Below are 15186 nucleotides of genomic sequence, written 5' to 3' on the forward strand. Positions count from 1 at the left end.
ATCTGGCCCAGCTCCGAACAAAACTTCTGTAAACTCTGCCGAGGAAACAAATGATACCCAAGAGCCTGCTAATGACTGCCTTCATTTCATTAGCAAGGAAAATGGTTTCTCTCTCTCAGGGTGGGATTGCTTTCACCTGAAGACCCAGTGGTTATCCCTCCCTTTCAGTATTACCTCTCTTCTTGTCTGTTTCTCTCCAAAAGGCATTTAAAATGACTTAGATCCTTGGTTGAGAGGGAGCGTTCCTCACTAAAGTCACTACAGTGCCTTCCCTACTACAGATGGAGCTTGGGACCCCCAGGGCAGAGAATTGAAGGTAAGAATGTGTTCTCACATTCATGGAGAAAAATGAGAAAACTCACTCTGGTGGGAGGGCCAACAATATGCTTCCCTCCCTAGTGAGGAACAGTTGAAGACATAACATAGAGCAGCTGAGGTAGGGCCCTGTTGAGTTTTCTCTTTGGGTACCAGGTATATGGTCCATTCCATCTGGCTGAGTGGTACTGTTACTAATTTAATGTCTAACATTTCCCCAGTTTCAAGTCAATTCCAGGAAAGTGAAGGCCTCCTGGGCTATATGTAACACCTTTTCTAGATAAAACTTAACCAAATCATTCCTACATCCTTCCTTCTTCTGAAAAAAGAGGAGGCTGGACTAGATGGTTCCAACCCTAGACCTATTTTCCTCCTCCTTCCCTTCTCACAATAAGTATCCCCAAAATCTTTTCTCCCTACTTGAACCAAAAGAAATCACTCTATAACAATGTGTGAGTGAAATCAACCAGTGTTACCCCTCCTTCGTGCAGATTTGCACTTTAAAATCTGTAGCAGCCTTAAATTAATACTTTAATTATTAAACTAAATTAAATTTCTTTTAACTAAAAAAAAAAAGCCTTCTAAAGGGGTAAGAGGAAAATGGCTCACTTACTTCTGGAATTAGTGTCCTTTGCTATGCTTCAAAATTAAGCAATGAGGGGTCAATAACCAAAAAGAAGACAACAAGTTTGATCAGAAAGAGTATTGTTTTTGCAGTCAGAGAACATCTAGATTCAAATCCCAGCTCTGTGTTTCTTTAGACAAATCACCCTCTCTCCACCTCGTATGTAAAAATGAAGGGGACAAACTAAAGGTTCTAAGGTTCTTTTCAGTTCTAAATCTGTGATCCTAAGTTGGTAAGATTTCGAAAAACAGAGATTGGTACCAGCAAGAAAGATAATGAATAGGAAACAATGAATAGGACTAAGAGTTCTAAGGCATTAGTTCAAGTACCTGGTTCTGTCATTAATCAAACGGATAGGTATGGGTAAAGTGATTTTTCCACTTTACCTCTCTAGATCTCAGTTTCCTCCTTTGTAAAAAGAGAAAGTTGAAGTACAACTATCTCTAAGTTTCCTCTGAGGTCTAATATTCTCTAACTGATACCTCAGAATTTTACCAACAAGGAAGATTACTATCCTAATATGTTTCAATGTATTTTATCCCAAACCACTTTTAGCACAGATGAGCAGAGATTGGTCTGAATGATTGAAATTCATTGTGCGGGATGATTTATCGGGCAGTTTTGTTCCAGCTTCCTTATCTTACAAGACCACACATCTAGAAAAAAAAATTGTCAATACAACAAGGATGTGTTCAGTCAGAATATTTCAAGAAAGGGAATTAATTCAAGGAGGGATGATCAGTAGGAGAAACTGAGGAAGTCTCTTGCAGAGGACCAGTTTCGGAAGAAATTTCCATGATTTTCATTAATCTCATTCACATTTAACCATCATTACTGATCGACAAATGGGTGAATTTTTTTTAAATGTCTTTATTATGTTACCAGCACAGGGTTAGGAGTGTAATCAAAACAAATATAGTCTCCACCCTCAAGGAGTTTACATTCTAATGGGAAAAACAGCACACAGGGTTGCAGTGGTCACAGATGAATTATTGGGATGTGGAATGGTACTCTGGAGACATAAATTGCACCCCATCCAGGAACAATGGCAAAGTTGATTTAATAATGGCTCCAAAACTAGAGAAGTAGGAAGGAGGCTGTTGGACAAGTAGTATGGAATGGAAGAAGTAATCAGTTATTCAAGTCAACATAAGCATGAACCATGTCTACCATATTTAACAAGTACAAGATATTATGGCAGGTGCTAGAGATCTAAATAAAACAGTCTCTGCTCTTAAGGATCTTATACTCTACAGTATATAATATATGTACAAGTAAGCAAATACTTAGTATTTACTAAGTAATATCTAGATGGAGAAAATGCTAGTAACTGAGGCCATTTGGAAGGGTCTAGTATAAAAAGTGGCAATGGAACTAGGTTTTGAAGGAAGCTGGAAGCTCTGCAAAGGAGAGTTGAAGTGAGAATACATTCCAAACTTGTTCAAAGGCAAAATGTGGGAGATGGAATTTAGAGAATGAAAATTACCTAGCAGATCAGTTTGACCAGAGGTGAGATTGCAGAAAGGGCAATCGTATAAAATAAAATTGGAAAGGGTGGGAAGAGAGGTAGATTGTGGAGAGATTTAAATGACTCACTGAAGATGCTAAATATTGCCTTAGTGGTAAAAGGAATCACTCAAGACTTTTGAGTAGGAAGTTATATGATCTGGTATTAGGTTTGGGATTTTTTTATATCAGCTAGGTAGCTATATGAAAGATAAATTGGAGATGAAAGAGATTGGATTCAAGGAGATTAATTGTTAATAAGAACCTGAACTATACTGATAATCACGTGAAGGGAAAGAAAGGAGTCAGTTAGATTTTGCAAAGGTAGCATCTATAGAACTTGATGATTAACTGAATGGGCAAGACAAAGGGGGGAGAAGAGTTGGGAAATATTCTGTTAACTCTGAACTTCAGTGATTGAAAAGATGATAGTATGACCTCAATAGAAAATGGGAAATTTGGATGAAGATTAGATAAGAGATGAGTTACAGTGGGGGGCAGGTTGAGATCTGGATTCTTGACATGCTCACATGAAAATGCCCATAAGGCATTTGATAATAAAATACTGGGGCTATGGAGAAAGATATGAGATAGCACATATGTGAATATACATATATATGTATGTATATGCATATATGTGTGTATATATACATACTATATATGTATATGTGTATATTATGTATGTGGGAGGATATAACTTGGTTGTCCTTGGTTCTCAGAGGAACAAACATGACATCACTACAGTAGAGTCAGGTTACCATGATTCCTACAGCTGATCAGACCAGAATGTTCTCCCACAGATCAGGTACAAACAGTCCCTATGAATACTTGGGGTGGATTCTCTAACTTTATGCATCTTGAGTTCCTTCTGAGCTAATTCCATTCTGCTTTGCTCAAAGAGCCCAGCACCTTCTTTGATGAGGGTACGCCATGCTGGGCAGTCCTGTGCCAGTGTGTCCCATGTCATGCAATCAATTCTAAAGTTCTTAAGAGAGACTTGAAAGTGTCCTTGTCTTCATCATGTGAGCCTTTGCCCTGCATGAGTTCTCCATAAAATAATCTTTTTGGCAAGTGTACATTTGGCAAACAAAGTGGCCAGCCCAATAGAGTTGCACTCTCTTCAGTAGAGTTGCAATGCTTGGCAGTTTAGCTTGAGAAACAACCTCGGTGTCTGCCAGCTGATCTTCAGAATCTTCCTTGGATGATTCAAGCAGAAGTAACTCCTAACATGGCGCTATTATACTCTCCAGGTTTCACAGCCATAGCACATGGAGGAGTTCTATTTGGGGGTCAGTCTAATCCCTCTCCTCTCCCACACTTTCCTTTAGAGCCTCCCAAACACTAAGCGAGCTCTGAGTCAACTTCATTATCAGTGTACACATCCCTGAAAAGCATATTGCCAAGATAAGGGAACTTATCCACAACATTCAAAACTTCTGCATTTGCTTCAATCAATGTTCCACATATGGATGATGTGGTGTGGGCTGATGAAGTGGGCTGATGCTTGCAGAAAATTCAGTTGGATTGGGCAAGATTTGGGGAGATTCATCACAGCTTGAAATAGCTAGATGGTATAATGAATGGAGCATTAGACCTAAAGTCATGGAGATTTGTGTACAAATTCTCCCTCAGAAATTTACTTATTATCTTTGCAAACCTGGGCAAATCACTTTAACCATAGCTGTCTCAGTTTCACCATCTATAAAATGTAGATAATGATAGCACCTATTTCCCATACTTCTTAGGAGAATAAAATATGATAATTTTTTATAAAGTGTTTTATGACACTATCTAAATATTCTATATTTCTTCTCTATATAAATATTAGATAGTATTGTTATTGTTGAAACAAAAGCTCTGTTTGTTGGAGAGGGGGAGATCCCAGAAAATCAGGGAGTCTCCTAGAGAAATCTCTTCTGGGGTGTCAGAAGACCTTAAAATCCCATGTAAAGCAGGTTCCAACACTATCTCTGATGGAGGGCATATCTTGTAAAAGAAGTAGAGCAGGTCCTTAATGGGCAGTAGCATGGCAGAAGGCTTAGAAGAAAGTCTGCTTCAATTGAGAGTAGAAGGGTAGCCAGTCCCACTGAATTTCTAGTGCTCTCCTCTAAGGTATTACTTATATAAAGAGCAGTTGGAGCAGATTGAGGCAGCAGATGGGGAATAGAAGTAGAGAGGAGAGCCTTGGCAAGGGGGCCCAATCGTAAAAGGACTATTTGGATGGAAGGTCAGATTCAAGTAAAGAAGTAGAAGTGATTAAACCCTGTACAATGAGTCAGAGGAATAATAGAATGGAGGGAATGTATTCACTTTATCCCCAGGATGGTGCCCTATGAACAAAGTCCCAACTTTTCCATCCTAGTTTCAGCTTTAATTTTAGTAGTTTCCTAACCAGAAATGAGAGTAGGAGTAGGTAATGGAGATAGTCACCCAGGACCAACCCTAAATTAAATGAGGACTGAAAATAGAAGAATTTGAATATAGCTTTTTATTTAATAAAAGCACACTTTTTAAACAGAAAATTATGTTCTCCAGACCCCCACCCATCCACATATACCGATTCCACATCATCAAGGCATATATAGCTATAGATATAGATAGATAGATTACAGACCTCCCAGGAACAGCAACAAACAGGCAATGGATAATGTCCACATTCAATAGGACCAAAATACTTTGTTTCAGCTTTTCTTCTAACATGTCTGAAGTTAGTGGGGAAAACTGATCTCACCCTACTCTGTATGCTAGACAAAATGAGCTAATCACTGTTCCAAGCATGTCCTTCCTGGATTCCATGTTTTTTTTTTTTTCATTCCAATGCTATGAATGCAATATCCCCTGCCCTATAACCTCAGACTGTTAAAAAGTTTTCCCAACCTTCAAAATGTACTTCCTTCATGAAGTCTTCCCCTCCCCCTCTCACTCTTGTCAGATATAGTCTTTCTTCCCTGGATTCCTTGGACTAATTTGTTCATACTCTAGAAAACAGAATGAATATGAATAATGTTTAATAGTTCTTTGAGTATGTGTATTCTCTCTCTTCTGTTGAAGAATAAATTTCTTGAGGACAAGAACTAACTAGGTCTTGCTCACCTTTGCAGGTTATTTATCCTTCCCATTCCAATGTTCAGGCAAAAAGCAGCAAATTATAAGCTAAGGATTATCCTAATACCCTACCTAAGCAAGCACTGAACTTTAATTAAGCCCAATTTATTTCATGATGCATCAAGTGCACTCACTGATGGATACAAAGGAAAAATAGCCCCTGTCCTCAAGGGGCTTACATTCTACTTTGGAATGGAATAGGTATATAAGAAAGTAAATTCAAGATAATACAAAGTGGGGAGTGGGTGGAAAAAAGACCTGCAGAGGGTAGGGAATTCCTGTCTAGGAGATGGCCTCTGACCTGTACTTTAAAGGAAGATAAGGATTGTGTAGGAATAGGCGAGGAATATACTAAAGCATGGAAATGTAGAGGGAACAACTGGTAGGCAATTCAGACTGCAATAGAGAGAATGTAATGGGGAGTACTGTAAAGGGAGAGAGGTAGGAATCAAAATATTGAAGGCTTTAAATTCTAGGTCATGTCTTTCCTGGGTTAGCCTTGAGGCAATGATACCTTGGAAAGAAAGCTAAATTTGGATTTAGGGTTCAAATTCTAACTCTAGTACTTAACAACTTGTGTTAACTTGTTCAAGACACTCTACCTTTAAAGGTTTTCTTTTTCTTTGGGGTAAAATAAGAGAGTTAGTCTAAATTACCTTTACAGCCAGTACTTTCTAGGCCTAAATCTAGGATGATCCAATTGGAAGCCACTAAATCTTAAGGAACCCCTACCTCAAATCCCAGGGAAAACTAAAACCCCCAAAACTGGAATTCATTATTCTTCCCACATTCTCTGTAGAGTTCAGCTGAAATTAGTATTATTATTATTAATATCAATAATTAGTAACTTGCATTTATATAATATTTTAGAGTCTACAAACTGCCTACCCCAAAATATCCCTTTGAGGTAGATCTTAGACTCATAGTTAGAGACCTAGAAGTCATTTAGTCTGGACTCTTGATTTAACAGATGAAGAAACTAAGGCAAAAAAAAAAAAAAAGCTAGAGGATTTACTCAGCATCATATCTGGCAAAATGAGGATTTGAATGCAGATCTCTGGATTCCATTCCAAATCTCTACTGAACCAGGATATCTTTCACTAATAGTCGTAGAAAGATAGGAGATACAGTGAATGAGTCAATCAATCACCCCACTGTTCCTGGAGTGACTCATAAGATGGTAAAATCCTGATACCTATATAAGGTAAGAATATATCTATTGAATTAAGTGATAGGAGCTAAGTGTGAACAAGACCTACATATCTCCATTGAATCAATCAAAGGCATTAAACTAATGTATGCCCTATCACACCCACAGAGTTTTCAATAGCATTAAAGTGGATTGCAGCTAAGGGGAGAGAGCAGCTCCAGCCAGTTCCTTAAGAAAGAATAGTTGGGGGCGGAAAGGAGGGAGAGACAGGAAGAGAACTTCTATTTCTTCCCCTGTCATTCTTGCACAAAGGAGAACCTAGTGAATAACAGTTTCAGAACTCCACCAGGAGCCCATAAAAAAGCTACAGCACATCGATGGGGATAGCATAAGCACTCCATAAAGAGGTGAAAAGGACTTCTAGTAACCAAGAGCTATGAGTTGCCTCTTTGTCACATGTGATCTCTCAAATTCTAAGCATGCTTTCCCCTGTACCCCGTATGCACTTTGGGGAGAGTGTGTTGCAGAGTTTTAGAGAGATATGATACTGACTGTTCTACTAAAACACCTTAATAAAATACCTCTTTCTAAAAGCTCCTTAAAGTCTGGCTAATTAATTCACATCAAATGCTAATCATGGAAAGAAGCATACTGGTGGGGGCTCATGAGCTCTAGCATTACACAGGCACTTCTGGTCCTTCAGAGCCCCAGAATTCCGTGTGGGTGAAGTAGCTGCTTTCTAGGGACCCACCCTTCAGTGATAACAGGGGTTAAGATAGTAGCTCCATAACATGTACTCTAATAATAGCAATGAACTATCAATCCTTCCTTTCCTTGTCTTGACCTTTGTCAACAAAAGGTCTTCTTTTTTTCCACTATTCCCTCATATATACTCTATATTCTCAACTTCAACAAGGAAATTGTGGCTCTTAACCCATTCAGCTAGCATTTCATGTTTCAATCGTCAACATCCCAACAATTTGTCTTCATTAGAAACATATGAAAACAGATGTAGTCATGTCTAAAACAGATTCATACTGTCTGTGAATTCCCTTGACAATTGTGAGCCTCCAAAGAGAGATTTCATATATCATTTTGTTCTGTCCTATCTGGTACGTCTTATGTGCCCCCCCTTTTCCATCCCCCATGCTCATCTCCTCCCAATCTTTATCAGAGGTGTCTGGTTGATTCCCACTTTAAAATTCAGAATGAAGATTTTTTTCTCTCTTGTTTGCAAGATTTTTTTTTCAGCAGAAATTGGAAGGAGTCACTTTGCTAACACAGACAGAGAGTCTGCAGGGAATTTCAAGATTGTGCTGTGGAAAGCAAAACATATGCCTGTTTGGGACAAGTTGTACTTCACAAACATTTAGCAGCCAGTCCTGGGGAATACAAATAGAGAAACCGTTTGCATAGGGAATGAAGGCTTCAGCTCTTGATCTTATTAAATCCTAATATCTCTGTCCCCACTGCCATCCATCTCCAAAACTCTCACAGTCTGCCCAACATGTGATATTAGCAAACAGGGGAAATGGAGAGAAATCTTCATTTTCCTTTAGAGGCCGCTAGAAATCAGGGACCAAGGAGGAATGACAAACCATCCAAGTTAACCAGGACTGATTAGTTTCCAATAGTGAAGGCAGGCTGATCACTTTTCAGTGGAATATAAAAGAAAACCTTTTCTCAAGGTTTTGAGCCACAAAATCTGGGTTCAAATATCAGCTTTGCTTCTTACTATGTGTATAACACAGAGCAAGTCACTTAACCTAAAAGTATTGTGTGGTATGATGACCATAAATTTATTGGACCGGGGTTCAAATGCCATATCTGCTTACCCCATTGAATAAAGTCATTTATTCTTGGTCTCCGGACCCTCATCTATAAAACAAGGTTGGTGGACCAGGCTAGGAGTTTTTGACCATCTCTACCTCCTAGACCCCCTCGGTAGTGTCTAGTGAAGCCTAGAAATCCCATCTTAATTGTACAAAATAATATACATAGGACTAAAAAAGGTAACTGATTACTTTATTGTTATATTAATGATTCTTACATATATATAAATATTAAATTACATTTTTTTTAAAGTTTACAGACCCCAGGTTATAAACCCCTTCAGTAGATGGTTTTTGAATTGCCTTATAGCTGTTAATTTAATATTCTATGACCTCTTCAAACCTTGATCTTGACCTATGGCCTTAACCAAAAAGAATAACATTAAAGGTAGGGGACTAATTCTAGGGGATAATTATATTTGTTACCCTTGACTCGAGTAGGAAAAGGGAAAGGCAAAGCCTAAACAGCCTCCCTGAGGTATGCTATGACAGGTAATGGCTTAGAGCATGGGACTTGGAAGCTGGGAGACCTGGATTCAAATCCAAACTCTCACAGACCATATCTATATAAAGACCAAGCAAGTTGCTCAACTCCCATCAGCCTCAGTTTCTGCATTTGTTTGTTTATTTTGGAAGCAATCAGGGTTAAGTGACTCCAGCTAATAAGTGGCTGAGGCTGGATTTGTACCCAGGTTCTCCTCACTTCAGAGCTGGTGCTCCCTATCTGAGCCACCCAGTTTCTGCATTTGTAAGGATAGGTTCCGGATGTGATTTCAATTAACTTTGTAATTTAAGGAGCTCTCTCTATCCATTTAGGTTAGCACCTTCTCTAGAACTTAGTTTCATAGAGAGTTCTCTAAAACTCTAGTTTAGTGGCCCTTCTATAAGAGAGTGATGACAATGCCTGTGGTACTCACCGTATAGGATTATTCTGAAGCTCAAATGATGTAATGTAATTCACTTTGCAAATCTTCAAGCATTGTGTAAATGTCAGCTCATTTGAATGAAGGCTGAAAATTTCAAAAATTCCATAGGTGAATTAGCAGTTTTTCCCAAAGCTGAATTCCCATGGTGAGGGAAAAGAATACTATGTACCTACCATAAGCCAGAGACTGTGCTTATTCTTTATTAATATTATCTCATTTGATCCTTACAACAACCCTGAGAAGTAGATACTATTTCTATACATACTTTACAGCAGAGAAAACTGAGGAAAACAGAAATTAAGTGGCTTGCCTAAGGTCAAAAAGCTAAGAAGGATCTAAAGCCATCATTGAATTCAGATCTTCCTGACTCTATGCTCAAAGCTCTATCCAATGTGCTATCTAGCTGCTATGGTCTCCATCCCACAATGCTGGAAATGATAGTGGAGTCTTTAAGGCTAAGTCTGGCTGATAGTACAAAGCTGGAAAGACTTCTGATAATGAGGAAATGGAAGAAGAAACTTTCTGACAATGAGTTATCCAAAAGTAGCCTGGAGTGCTTCAGGAGACAGTAGATTCCCAATCATGTTAAGTCTTTCTGCAAAGGGTGGATGATTGTACACTGGACCCATTAGAAGGGTGGCTCTTTTGGAGCCCAGTTTAGACTGGATGGCTCCAGAGCTCCTTTCTATCGCTGAGAGTCTGTGATTCAGAGGGAGGTAAAACATCATAGGGCTGGAAATCAGAAAACATGTCTTCAAGTCCCTGAGCTACTATTAACCAGCTGAGAAACACTAAGTAGTTTTCCTCACTAGAAAGGTAGTGCGGGGTGGCAGAAAGAACATAGCTCTTGGAATCAGAAGCTCTGGGCTTACATCCAGGGTCTAATACTTAACCTTGACCTCAGGCTGTCTTTTCTAAGAAGTGGGAATCTGGATTGGAAGGGAAAGTGGGATGGAAAAGGAGAAACAAAGCCAAGGACAGGGGTGATGGAGGAAAACAGGAAAAAATAATGGGACTAGATGATTATGCAGATAAATCTCAGATGCTGCTTATTTTACAGATGAGAAAATTAAGTGACTTTCCCAAATCTTAGCTCTGTCATTTTAAAAAATGTTTACCTGTATAAAAAGACTATGCCCTGACCCATCCCAGTTTGCTACTGACACCACAAGGGCTGAGAAGGGAAGCCAAGACTGCTAGCTGGGAAGGACTCAAGAGGTCATCCACATAAATACCTTCAAAATGGCAGAGCCAAGGTTCAAACTTAGATCCATGGTTCTGTCCTGCTTCCCTGAAGTTCATGGATTTATAAAGGGGAAAAAGTCAATGAAGGAACACAGTGAAGACACTTGATAGCACTGGAGAGCAAATAGTATATATATATTCTCCTGGTAGGGGGATAGAAGAGGGAAAACTAATCCTCTGATCTATGAATGCTCCTTCCAGGGCTCTGGCTGGATCATCTATCTGTTCTCTCCTCTTTCAATTACAGATGGTCACTGAGGGTCTTTCCCAGGTCCAATTCTTTCATTTTTCTTCCTCCCTTGAAGATTATACCACTTCTCTCCAGCCTCCCTGCCTCCACCACCCCATTAAAGAGGAGTTGTTTTGTGGAAGGACTGAATTGTTTTTCCCACAGAGAAGTTTTCTCTTGGAGCATGTATCGATTACTGACACTGTGCCAATCAGAGGTGAAGGGAAAAGCTACCCTGGAGGCAACATCTGAAATAGAAAACTTGGTTATTTAATAATCCTGCATCGATTTGGCTCCAATGAATCTTCACATCTTTGTAGAACAAGGGAATGGGAAAAGGCCAGTTTCAATGAAATCTCTTAAGGCCCACCCCAGCTAGCAATCTTGGCTGCCCTTCTCGCCTGGGGTGGTGTCAGCAGCAGGCTGGGCCAGATCTGGGGGTCTTCTCACTAATCGGCTTGGAAGTGTCTGGCTAGGGAGACAGAATGCAGAGCTCACACTGGGGAACTTGAACTAAGGAGGAATCATCCATGGGCTGACTCAGGGAACAAAACCCAATCCCTTACATGGTCTTAGGGAGAGGCAAGCTCGGATCACGAGGTTTTCTATATTATTATTATTGTTGTTATTATTACTATTATATTATTATTATTAGTTTGCTCCTTTCCCCCAATCCCCTACTGTTTTAGAGAGGTTCATGCTATAGTAAAAGGAGACTTGAGCTAGGAAATCAGGAGACATGATTTTTTTATCCTGACTTGGCATCTTCAAGCAGGTTTTTAGGATCATAGATTTAAAGTTATAAGAAAGACTGAAGAAGACATTATTTCTGCCCTTGGGGAGTCTATGGCCAGGATGAAAAGACAAGAAACAGAAAAAAAGAACATATCTAAGGTAATGAAGTGCTTGGGCAGGCCTCCAACAAAATGATCACATTGACAATTTATCTTCCAGTGTTTTGTTCCCTTCACTCATTTCATTATATATGTGCCCCACTCTTTGCTTCCTCCAGAGATCAGCTACCTTCATTTTCTCTCCTATCATATCCCTATTAAAAATCTGCTCTCAAGAAAGACTTATTTAATCTTTGTTTTCCAGTGATGTTGCCTCGTAATGACTTATGGAATGGTTAGAATTGAAATTGAGGATCATTCAAATTCTATGGGTTTAACAATCATCTCCATGAGAAAGACTTTCTAAGCTTCATATCCTGCCCCAGAATCTCCCCTTGAGTGTCAGATGTACAATATCAATTATCTATTAGGTAGTTCAAAATGACTATCCTGGAAACATCTTCAACTCAACCAGTTTTAGACTGACCTCATTCTTTTTCCCACAAACCCTCACCTCTTCCAAAGTTTCTATATCTGTGGAAGGTACCAAAATCCTTCCAGTGGCCCAAGATCATGTTTTCAACATTATCTTTGATGCTGCTGTCTGCCTCTCTCCAAATATCCACTTAGTTTTCAGTCTTCACATGTCTTATATCTGATTCTTTCTCTTCCCTCATACAGCTACCATCTTGGTCCAGGCTCTCATCAAATTTTGTATTAGATGATTTTAACAGTTCCTAATTGTTATTTCTGCCCTCTCTCCATACTCCCATCTGACACACAGTTGCAGTTTTTTCAATCATGTCCAACTCTTCATGAGGTTTTTTTGACAAAGATACTCAAGCGGTTTGCCATTTCCTTCTCCAGCTCACTTTACAGATGAAGAAATTCAGGCAAATGACATTAAGTAGTTTTTCCAGGGTCACACAGTTGTAAGTATCTGAGGCTGGATTTGAACTCAAGAAGTTGAGTCTACCTAATTCCAAGCCCATTGCTCTCTTCATTGCAGCTGTTCCATTTTTCCTTAACCACAGATCAACACATGTGATTCCCCAACTCAAACTCCAATGGCTTTCTAGGCTTCAACTAGGTTATATAATTTTTGTTTGTTTGCTTGCTTGCTTAGGATCAACTACATGCTGTCCAAAAGCCTTAGTGCAATTTTAAACTATTAAATTTAAAAATTCATTAAGACCTTTATCATACCATGTATAAATTCCTACATTTGGTTTTTAAGGTCCTCCATAACCTGGCCAAGCCTATCTTTCCAGTTTCATTGGATATTACTCTCCCTCCCACAGTCTGCTGTCCAGCCAAACCGTCTCTCTTTGTTTTTCACATATGATCCTACATCTTCTGTCTCCATTCCCCCTTAGCCATCTCCCCATCTGGAATGTATTCTCTCTCTATTGCCACCTCATGGTGTCCCTCTCTTTCTTTATGAAGCAGATTAAGCACCATATTCTGCATGCAGCCTCTCCTAAACCCTGCAAATTGTCAGTGTTCTCCCTCTTCATCTACCTGTATTTAACTATTTTGTTCATATTTGAATTTATTCACTTAATATTTGTACTACATATATTTATATGTACTTGTTTTCCCCAGTAGAATAAAACTTCCTATGAGTTGAGGTTGTTTTATACTTTACATTTGTCTCCCAGGATCTAGGACAATGCTTGGTAGAATGTACTTAGGGACTGAATGATCACTCAAAGAGAAAGTTACATGGTGGACATGAGCAGATTGCCCCACACTGTAAATAATTGCTTGGAAGAAACAACATAGAGAATGTCATTAGAAAAATGTATGGCCTGGTGCTTGCTTCAGCAGAAAATATACTGAAATTGGAATAATAAAAAGAAAATTAGCATAGCCCCTGTGCAAGGATAACACTCAAATTCATGAAGCATTCTGTATTTTTTAATTAAAGTATTAAAAAAAAAGTATAGTCAGGAAGAAATGTGGATAAGTTATGTGGCAAGAAGGAAGAAGAGATATACAGTCTTAGTATTGTCCTGGTATCCAAACAATATCAAAAAGTCTAGAGAGAATGCTTCTAGCTTGATGAATAGAGCCTTCCTCACATAGGTCAATGAAAAGATTGGGGCAAGAGCAGTCTGGGCTAATAGTATGAATGGGTTATCATCTGCTGTATTGGGAAGACTGTCCATGTCTATGCAACTCTCAGATACATCACAATGGATTTAAATCACCAAGCTTCCTCTCCCAGAAGTGGTTTGCATGTTCTTCCTGATATCCAGTGATAGGGAAAATGGCTTTGTCCCAATTTACCCCTTGGGAAGTGAGGGAGAACCCTAATTCAGTGAAAAGTATGATGTCAAACAACATGGTTCAAATTCTGGCTTCCACTTCTGTGTAATATTGAGAAAATCATGTCTCAGTACTTGAGTTTACTCAACTACATGATTAGGTTGGAATAAATTACCTCAAACAATCCTTTCCTCTCTATGATTTCTAAAAAACTCTCTCTCAAATATAACTATCTTTTTTTGGTCCTACATTAATCATTTGATCTTGGAAGTGGTCATTTTTATGATAAACATGGCAATGGCTATAAAAATTCATTAATGATGGAAGTGCCAAATGATGTGTCCACCAGAAGATCAGATAGTTTCACAAAGCCTTGTGCCCTAAAAGTCAGTTCTACCAATTGACCTTTGGGAAGAAAAAGCAAAAGTTAATGCTGTGTGCATAAGAGATCACAAATGGCACTTCCTGTACAAGAACTGGCGTTTGACTTGTTACCTGTGGAGATTCTCTAAGCCAATGTTTTCCTCAAGAGTTGTTATAAATGGAGTCTAAGAAATTCAGTCTCTAAGCTGAAAGTACTGTTCTTCCTGGTTAGGAATAGAAGTGGCCCTGAGATCCTTTGGAAGTTAAGAATTATTCACCCAAAGTTTAACCAGTTTTCATTGTCAACTATGAGTAAATTTCTTCTTCATGGACACAAGAAGAATCAAGATTACAGTGCTCAGACTGATTTATTGCACCCTCAGGTGCAATTTTCCTTCACAGTTTTGACCCTATGGTTAATTAGTTCAACCATATTAAACAGTTCAACTGTATAGTATCTTCCTTTACTTCCTTTTCCTACCATAGTTCACACGCAGCTTTTATTCTAGCTTGGGTCACCACTCCTACTCCTTTGTTACTAGAATAAGTCAGACAAGTGTGCTGACAGGGTCCATTACAAATATATATTATCCATTCTCAACTGGGCCCTCACTGCTGTAAATCCTTTTATTTTTCTTTACTTGACTATAATAATCTCAATAGCATCTGTTCCAAACTTCCTTTCTTCAATAGTCCCTTATATCTTTTTCCTTTTAAGCTCTTCTCTTTTTTCTCATCATATTTCTTTGTGTCCTATTTTATAGGAAAAAAAAAGCTGAATTTCTT

General features: G+C 38.8%; 1 non-coding gene across 1 annotated transcript; it reads left to right on the forward strand.

The window, feature by feature from the left end:
• Positions 1 to 13584: 13584 nt before the first annotated feature.
• Positions 13585 to 13687, forward strand: LOC127552554 (U6 spliceosomal RNA). Its single transcript, XR_007951430.1, has one exon. It is a non-coding gene; the product is annotated as a U6 spliceosomal RNA (small nuclear RNA).
• Positions 13688 to 15186: the final 1499 nt, after the last annotated feature.

Source organism: Antechinus flavipes, chromosome 2, assembly GCF_016432865.1.
Source record: "Antechinus flavipes isolate AdamAnt ecotype Samford, QLD, Australia chromosome 2, AdamAnt_v2, whole genome shotgun sequence".
Classification (NCBI taxonomy): Eukaryota; Metazoa; Chordata; class Mammalia; order Dasyuromorphia; family Dasyuridae; genus Antechinus; species Antechinus flavipes.